Source organism: Crocodylus porosus, unplaced genomic scaffold, assembly GCF_001723895.1.
Source record: "Crocodylus porosus isolate Cpor-Errol unplaced genomic scaffold, CroPor_comp1, whole genome shotgun sequence".
In the NCBI taxonomy this organism is placed as follows: domain Eukaryota; kingdom Metazoa; phylum Chordata; order Crocodylia; family Crocodylidae; genus Crocodylus; species Crocodylus porosus.
This window is the reverse complement of record NW_017728922.1, coordinates 11818446-11828173: the sequence shown is the minus strand read 5'-3', so window position 1 is coordinate 11828173 and position 9728 is coordinate 11818446. Positions and strand designations below refer to the sequence as shown.

General features: G+C 49.5%; 1 long non-coding RNA gene across 1 annotated transcript in view; it reads right to left on the bottom strand.

Annotated features, from left to right (window-relative positions):
* Positions 1 to 953: 953 nt before the first annotated feature.
* The window catches only part of LOC109313221, a 19628-nt gene continuing 10853 nt past the window's right edge, over positions 954 to 9728 (bottom strand). Inside the window, exons 2-3 of the long non-coding RNA XR_002101994.1 lie at positions 1014 to 1020; positions 954 to 967 (exon numbers count right to left, since the gene is read on the bottom strand). This is a non-coding gene — a long non-coding RNA (uncharacterized LOC109313221). The remainder of the gene's footprint in view (positions 968 to 1013; positions 1021 to 9728) is intronic.

Sequence of the window (9728 nt, the reverse complement as noted above, 5' to 3'; positions counted from 1 at the left end):
CACCCTGGAGCACTTTCATTTACCCTTCACAGCAAATAATGCCTGCTCATTTACAGGACTGCAGCCTTTATCCACCAGTCATTGTAATTTTTTCCCACTTGTAGTGCCAGGCCATTCATGTGTGCATGAGCTCACAGCACAGTCAGACCCTTGGGTATTCCTGGACTGGCAGCAGGCAACCCCACCAAGCCACTTCCTGGCTTCACAGGCAACCTCACATGGCCTTGGCCAGGATGTCCCCCTGGTTTCCAAAGGGGAGGACCTGATTGCCAACTGCACTATCAGCCCATAATCCATCCCTGGTTCTATCAAGGAATTAATAACCACTGGGGCATCTAACAAGGGCACCCTGGAGCGCTTTCATTTGCCCTTCACAGAAAATGGCACCCACCCATTCACAGGACTGCAGCCTGTAGCCACCAATCATCATAACTTTTTTTTTTTTCATTGCGCTGCCATGACATTCACAAGGGCATGAGCTTATAGCCCTGTCAGATGCATGGGTGTCCCTGGACTGGCAGCAGGCAACACCATCAAGTTGCCCCCACCTGCATGGGCAATTGTATCCCCCCAACCGTTCCCCCCCATGCATGGCCCTGGCCAGGATGCCCACCTGGGCTGGCTATGCTGCCTCTGGCTCCACAATGGGGGGTGAATTGGGTGCCTGGGCCCAGGACTGTAGGTTGTAGCCTGTAGGCATCATATTAAATTAATTTTTTTTTAGTGTGCAGTCACCCCTCCCCATACCCCCGAGAGGAGCCTGAGTTTTTTTTTAAAAAACAGATAAACTGGTTCTACCTTTTCTCCTGCCCCCTGTGGGTCCCATTGCCAGCTGCTGTTGATTTGCTACTAAATGCCCATTTTCTGCCTTCAGCAGGCTCCTTCAGCAGGCTCCTTCAGGCAGCTGCCTCTCCTCATGGGCCAAAAGCATGGCCAGAAGTATCCACTACACCAAACAAAATCACACCTCTATGGAGACCCCCACCACCCACATCAGCTGCAACCCACAAGACAGATGCCCTGCAGATTGGTAAAGCAATGCTAAGTGTACCTGGATTGTAAAGCCAGAAACTCACAAAAATAAAACTTTATTTTAATTATAAATAAACAAACAAAAATGCATAACAAGAAAACACAACTCTATACCCACTCCCCTATCCACACAACACAACTGCACACAAATAAATTAAAATAACTATTTAAACTGGCAGAAGACTTTGGACTCCCTGAAGATCAGTGGGCAGCTGACACTATTAAGGGAAGTTCTCTCAGTGTAGGGCAGGGAAGAAGACATGGGGTTGCCCCATACCCCCAAATTCATCCTTTTTTGCCTCCCCCTAGAGGCTACAAAAATCTCCCATGGGAGATTTCTCCAAACAATATCCCATTGAAGGTGTCTGGCTGGCTGCATCGACCATCCGTCTCAAGACAGGGATGTCTGGAGGGCAATTGTAAGAGAGACGCAAGTTACCCCGAAATGCTAACGTGTTAACATGTGCCAAGGACCCACCTCCCCACAATGGCAAACTTACCACCTGCTGCACTTCTGCCTCTTGTTCCCAGTGTTGCAGGTGGTGGGGTTCATACTGGGATGGGTGTGGTTGGGGAAGTGGGGGAGGTATGGGGGAAGCATCACCATAGTGGGTCTCTGAATGATAACTACTATGGGGGGGTGACAATAGCATCAACACTGATAATTTTTATGGGAGCGGGGAAGGGTGTATGGGACAGCAGGACAAAAATACGGTGGGGGAGAGGGTTGTGGGGAATAGGGGCCCTCATTACCACACTTGCCTCAGTGCATGGCTGGGGTGGGTAGCTGCATGTCTTTGGTCTGTTCCACCCAAGCCTGCTGCTAGACCATTGGACTTTGGGAGGCAGTTAAACTACAATTGGCATGTTAAATGCTCAGAGCAGAATTGGTTGTTCTGTTCCTAGAGTCCACGGTTGTTGCAAAAGCCTGACAGCTTTACAGATAGCAACAGAACATTGAAGACCTATTAAAGTCCAATTAGGTGTTATGTTAAAGCCTCAGAGCAGAATACACTCAGCAGCAACCGATTTTTTTTTGCTAAAGATAGCTTTCTGGACAACAAGGGAAATGTGGGGACACATTAACCATTCATGCCATTGCAAGCACAAGTGCACATGCTCACAGCACTGTCAGACCCATAGATGTTCCTGGACTGGCAGCAGTCAGCCCCATCAAGCCATGGCTGCCTGCACAGTCATATGCCTCCCTCCTCATGGCCCTGGCCAGGTTGTCCCTCTGGGCCATGCTGCCCCTAGCTCCCCAGTTTGTTTGCCAGTTGCCCTGTTAGCCTATAATCTGCCCTTGGTTACTGCAAGGAATTAATAAGTGTTTTGCCCACTAACATGTGCTCCTGGGAGCACTTTCATGAACACTTCACAGAAAGTGGTGCTTGCCCATTCACAGGACTGCAGCCTGGAGCTTCCAGGCATCATAACTTCTTTTTTCCTTGTGCTGCCACAGTGGTCACGAGTGCATGAGCTCACAGCACAGTCAGACATATGGGAGTTCCTGGACTGGCAGCAGGCAGCCATGCCAAGCTGCAGCCACCTGCGTGGTCATCCACCCTTACCCTCCTGCATGGCCTGGCCAGGGTGCCCCCCTGGGCCATGCTACCTTTGGCTCCCCAAAGGAGGCCCTGGACCATAATCCACCCCTAGTTCCTGCAAAGAATTAATAAGCACTTTGCTAGCTAATGTGCGTGCCCAGGAGTGCTTTCATTAACACTTCATAGCAAATGGCGCCCATCCGGTCCCAAGACTCCCCAAATCCAGGGAAGCTACAGGTGTTGGGCAGGGCCAGGTGTCAGGCAGCAGCAGAGAGTTGGCTCCTGGCACAGGCTGGAAATGCCTGTGGGCCACCACCACCACCATGGGCTGTGGTTCCAGCACTGTACCTGGCAACCTGAAATTGCTACCCCCTTCCCTGCATCAGGCACTGTCTCCCTCTCCTTCCTGCATGCCCTGCCACAGCCCCAGCAGCAGCTGTTCATAGCTCAAGTAATTGTAGGAAGGAGCAGCTGCCTATAGGGAGCCCCACACCACCCCTCCCCACCCCCTCCCCCATCACTGCAGCCTCCTCCCCACTGCTACAGACAATATACTTATGAGGCAGACAGAAATGTTGTGTTGCAATGAAAATTTTATTTTTATTTGTAGAAACACTCAGCAGTAGGTAATGGTAACATATTCATCAGCGTAGAGAAAATTGTCTCCATCTGCAGCTGCCATGCGTGTAGCCAGGTGTGCACAATGGCCACCTAACCAGCATCTGCATACTGATGGGGGGGCAGAGGGGTGCCATGTGCTGCCTGCCTATGTCTCTGTCTGCCCATTGCCTCCTATGATTCCTTAGCCCAAGACTCGCTGAATACCTCCCCCCTGCTTTTACAAATACTGTGGTACATGCAGGCTGCCACAATGAGAACTGTTATGTTTTCTGGCTCCACTTTGAGCCAGTAGTTCAGTGACCTCCACCATGCTTTAAGATGGCCAAAGGTGCATTCAACAGTCATCCTACATTTGCTGAGATGATAGTTGAATGCCATCTTTTGTGGGTCTGTAACATGTCCTCCATATGGCTTCATGAGTCAGGGCTGGAGGGGGTAAGCCTCATCTGTTATAATAAGCAGGGGGACAGCAACACCCGGGATCACTTTATTGGGGACTCCAGGCACATATTGTCCTTTCTCCAACATATGAGGCAGCGGCAAGTTACTAAGGACATGCATTGCATTGCCTTCCCAGCCTGTATAAATGTTAGGGAAATGGCCGTGATGATCCACCATGGCTTGGAGGATCATTGAGGCAAATCCCTTCCTGTTTGTGAATGACTGGCTCTCCTGCAATGGGGATAACACTAGGATGTGTGCGCTGTACAATGCACCCATGCAGGTGGGGAACTCCATGGCCTAGAAGCCATCAACAACTTCCATGGGGTTATGGAGGCAAATAAAGCTGTTCATCATGACATCCTGCAGCAGCTGGTACACCTCACATATTGCCAGCCTGGCTATGCAGGGAGCCATGGCAAACTAGTTCCCAATGTAGCAGAGGCTGCTGGGGGTGGCCAGTTTCATGATGGCCATGGCCACCCTCCTGTCTGGTGCAATGGGCTGGTGCATGACAATCTCATGCCTCACAATTTGTGGCCCCAGCATTGAGATTTTGTGACGAAATGTCTCCCTGCTCATTTGGAACTTCTCAAGCCATTGCTGATCACCCCAAGTCAATAGTGCTATTCTCTCCCACTAGTCGGAGTTGCTTGCATGGGCCCAGACCCTGTGATAGTTGCTCCTTAGGTTGGTCTACAGAGCCGTGTCAGCCACCAGATCCACAGCTGCATCTTGGTGCTCCCACTCCACTGCACAGGCTATTATCTGGCATAACAAGGCATGATTATGTTCTGGTGTGTTTTTACAATTTCTTGGAAGGTTCATCACACCCTGCACTGTGGTCAGTAGCAGCATCTCTGCATTCTTGATTGTATCCATGAACATTTCTAGGGTGTCCAACAGCATTTGGTCCTCCTTACGCCATCACGGTTCCTCAAAGGGTGACTGTTTAGTACACAGCACCACCAAGATTCACTGGAGGGGTGGTTGGCTGAACAGCTAGGTCTGTTGAAAAGAATCTATTAGCATGATAACTGCCCTGCTATTTACAATTCAATTCTAACACAGGTCAGGCTTTGGGCTGGACATAGGCTCAGCAGAGCTTTTGGTCTGTGGGAGGGGGAGGAGGGGAGGTCATGTCCCGCCCATCCACTAAGAACTTGTGGGGTGTAGAATGACCCCAGAAAACTGTCATACAGCTGGGTGAGCAGATACTGGTCTTTACTGGACCAATGAATAGGCATACCAAGAAGTATCACCCCATCAATGTACCCCATCTCGGAATAAGCCAAGGAAAAAAAATTTGAGTGTGTGGGGCCAGAGCTATTTTTGAATAGCTCCCATTACCACATCAATACCTACATCAGGCATGGAGGTGTCAGAATCATCAGGTGATCTCGCAGTCACAATGGTCCAAAAAAAAAAATACAAACAAAAAACCAAAATCGATCCACACCTGGTTTTGGAATAGGGCAGAATTAACAGCTTTGCTCCAAAAACTTGGGGTTTCAGGGTTTTAGGTGATACCCCCCAAAATCTGACAATCACTTATTGGTAAAAAGTGGGGTGCCAAGCCAAACACTGAATGGACGAACCCTGTTTTTTCCTTCACTTCACACCAAATAGACCCCCAGAACAGTTGAGTGATTGATAGGTGGGACAGTGGGGATGTGTGCATGAAGGAAGAGCTGCCAGCCAAAGACTTCTGGGTGTGATTGGCAGTGAGCCATTATGATCTATGCTTTTTGACAATGGAGGACAATTTGCGGCAGGCTATGCATATCACTGGTGTTTCGTTAGGAAAGTTCAGCTGAGCAGATTTCCCTGACTGCTGGTACTAAGACACAGTTCACACCTTCATAGATATGCATACGTGGAATTTCAGAAAAGGTTCTTTAAACACATGTCTATATAACTGCTCAAAAACTTTGCCAGATCTAGCAACTCTGGTGACACTACTGCTAGCCCTCTCTTGACTTACATTGGCCATGAAAAAATTCTCGATGTTGATGCCAAAGAACAAGTCAAGTCTGCAGGCTACGGAGCAGGATCCAGATACACCTATAAACTGCGGGCCCAACTGGACCTGGGAAGAATTTAAGGACTTGATCAATATTTGGTTGGAAGAAAAGATCACTGAGCAGCTGGAAAATAGACTAAATAAGTCAGTCTATATGGCAACTTCCAATGAAATGAAGGTGTGCAGGCACAACTGGACCGGACACAGTGCTGCAGCAAGATCAAGGCCCTGAAATGTGCTTTTCATCTGGCCAAGGACGAAAACTCTTATTCTGGGTTAAGACACACAATTGCACCATTCTGTGAACAGCTGGCCATCATTCTTGCCAAGGACGCAGGTGAGGCTTGTTTCCATTTGTTTGGGACAACAGTTTAGGAGGGCACACCTAGCCAAGAATCCACCTCCTGTCCTAACACGCCTACAGGAAACATGTCGGAGGCATGGGACAACAGCTTGCAGGAGCTGGTGGATGGGGACATCCAAGATTAAGTTATCATCAACATGGAAACAGTCTCCCCAGTACTTTGGCCAATGAGCGCAGAAGTGGAGGAGAATGTATCTGATGCAACTGTGCTGCCACCCCACCAGGACTTGTGTGACACAGCTGAAATTTCAGAGACGCAAAAATCAGTTTCTGTTCCAGAGACACCAGAGGACCCATGCCTGGGGACTTGTAAGTTTTAGGGAATGGGCATTATCTTGATTTGAGAGACTATAGCAGGCATTCAATGTTTTGCTTCCAGTGGGGTGGATGTGCTGTGGGTTTTCTGCAAGTTGCTTAGCTGAGGGTTAACCTTCACTTAGTTTAGCAAACAGGGATGAGAATTTTGACTACAAGCACTTTGTTTTCCCATTCCTGTTACAAGATACTGCACGCAGTAGAAGCCATGGATACCAGCTCGCACTGGGGCAGAGTGAATGCATGAATTCTGTTTCAGGCAGCAATGCTCCAGAGAGAGCATGATGGAGTCTTTAGTGGTGACTGCAGAATCACAAGTGACCACCATGGATACTAGTGGGACGAAGTCTGGGAGGTACTTAGAGAGGCTAAACAGAGGAAAATGGAAAGCATGTCCAGAACTAGGGAATTCCAAAAGGATATCATAGACAGCATAAAACAATTCCTTGAGCTGGCCTTACGGTGCCATGCCAATATTGAGACCTGTGCAGTGATTAGATAAGAGATCCTTACACATGAGACCAAGGCCCTGATTTGTAAGCAGCTTCCCTGCTCCCCCCCTGCCCCTCCCCAGAACCAACATGTGAGATCTTAGGCCTGCCTCTATCCAGGAGGTGATCCACAGTGACACCACTGAGCCTGTTCCCTGACCTCCCCCAGCAACAACCTCAGGAACATACACATTGTCTGCAAGCAAGGGCACCCCAATTCTAGCAGGGCCAGGAGAGTGTCACTAAGCTTTAGGGAAGAGAGTGAGGGTCAGACAGAAGGTGCATGGCTGGGAAAGACGAGCACATGATGGGAGAGGTGTTCTTAGTTAGTAACGCTGCAGCTTATATAGGAAATCAGGGAGTGGGCATCCCACATTATTTCAGGTATGCTTAGGATATTGTTGATAAATTACCGCTGTTGTCTAATAAAAATGAATTTTCATCCATGTCTGCTTGCTGTAATGGGAACGGTTTGTACATGTCTGGTTTTGGGTGCTGGGTGACATAACCGAGCCAAACATACCCTGGCTTGCTTCAGACACATTGCAGTAATGTGAGAGGACTGCTTCACCTGTAGACAATGGCTGGGGGAGGGGATTGCACAGAATAGAGTACCTCAGTAGCTCGGGGTATGGTGGACTGGAGTCTGGATGGTGGTAGGGATGCAGACCCAACATCAGCTGCCCGCACAGGCAGTCCTGTACTTTCATAGCGGAACTGGTGCGGGTGGCCAAACGCAAACAGCAAAGCCACCCATTCTGTCTGCAGGCAGCACACATCCCCAGAAAGCTGCCACCATCTTCAGGCATGGATGACTCTGTCCCCCCCTACCCCCCCATATCCATGGCCAGGGTGAATCAGTGTGCCGTGCTTCCCTTTAATCCACCCCTGGTTCCTGCAAGGGCTTAATAACCACTTGGGTGCCTAATGTGCACACCCAGGAGTGCTTTAATTTGCCCTTAACAGCTAATGGCACCATGCTGGTCTCAGGATTGCAGCCTGTAGACACCAGTCATCATAAATTTTTATTCTTATGCAGGCTCCACATGGCTTGTCAGCAGATAGCCATGGCCAGCCACTGCCTGCATGGTGACCTGAGCCCATCACACGTGGCCCTGGCCAGGGCGCTCACCTGGGCTGTGCTCCCCCAGCTCCCCAAATTTATTTTTATCACCCTCCCTCCCCCCACAAGGCCAACCTGCAATTTTAACAGGTTTTCTAGTTTTACAATCCCCTGTACGGGTTAACGGGTTAAACCCCTCTGCTAACTTTGGGTTAAACCCCTCTGCTATTGTTTTGGAAGCGAGGAGAACAAATCCAAGGAGCCTGGCTTGAATATCTGATAATGGCCCGCATTGAAAGAAACAAGTACCTGCCCATCAAGGTTATGCAAGTCCCTCCCTTTGCCCAGTACACACATGGAACATGAAGTTAAGCACTTAGAAACTTTCATTTCAATAATTAAACATGATTGATATATTAAGTATGAATTGGTCACTGTAACAGGCTGGGCCCTTCAGGGTCAGGTCTCAGTGCTGGCTGCCCACCTGCTCTGGGCTAAACCCCAACCTCACTTGCCTGTCATGCCTTGATGAAGTTAATGTGAATGTTATTTCTAAGGCTGGAGGTTGTCCATTGTTTGACCTTTTGATAACAAGGGCCCAAGTACACGCTCGGACTTCCCCTTACACATGCCCCATTCCTAGCAGCTGTTTCTGTGTCACATCCAATATTTCCATTTGGTCAATTCCAATATTTCTGTCACATCCAGTATTTCCATATTATTCCACCCATGCATCTGTTTCCCCAAGTCAGTGGTTCTGCCCCTCACTAGGGCTGTTAGTCTTCAACTGGGCCGCTCTACACGCTTGGCCCATCACTGGGCCTTGTGCCCCTCCCTGGGACCACACTCAACCCCTCCCTGGGCTGCTTCATGCTCCCAAACCCTCACTGGGCCACTGGGGTCTTTCACCCAGTGGGGCTCAGGTGGCTGCTGCTGTGCCTGGCCCCACCACACTGGGCTCAAGTGTCCCCCTCTGGGCTTGCCTGGCCCAGGGCTCTTCCCTTGTTGGTAACCCATCCATAGGCAGGGGCTGGGGTTTTCAGGCACTGCTCCTCACCTTTCATGGTAGTAACTGGCCTGGCATTTCTGGGGGCCTGTTCCACCATGAACAGCCCCACTAGACCACCCATTCCCAGCAAGGTGCAGTTTCAAGTCATGCCCAGCACCAGGAGCTCCCAAAACATCCACATAGCTCCTGCCCTTACCTCCAAGATGTTCCATGTGCAGCTCAGTCTGATGTTGCCTTCTGACCTGCTCAGCACCACCTGCCCCCTTTCTCTGAGGGCCTAAGTTAAAATGGAGGCTGCTCCATCTCCTCAACCAATCCCAGGGTCCTCCTAGGGTCATGTGCTAGCTTTGATGAGGCTAGCACCCACCTGCCAGCTGCTGTACTGCCAACAAAAAACCTTGAAGTGGCAGGCACTGGAAGTGCCCTGCCACAGTCACCCATAACACTCATTCAGGCAAAAAGAACACTTCTGTTCAGGCTAACTGAAAACCTCTGGGGAAGTCTTCCTTTTTCCAAAGCCTCCCATGATTACTGTACTAAATATATGTGCTCAAAAAAGGAACTGACTTTTGGATGGTCGTCACAGATAGAAAGCCTTCTTGGACCACCTCACATCATACCTCTTTGCGTGTGACTGAGGTAAAAAAACTCTCTCGGTTCGTTTCTTTGGAGGCTCAATGAATATTAATGATCCTTCAGGCACACATTGTTGGTGATACAAAAGGGTATATATTTGCAAATAGGGTCAGAGAGAGAAGACAAAAGATCAAAACCCTCTGCCCACCCAGAACACCCATCAGCAGGCTTTTATCCCCTCTCTCC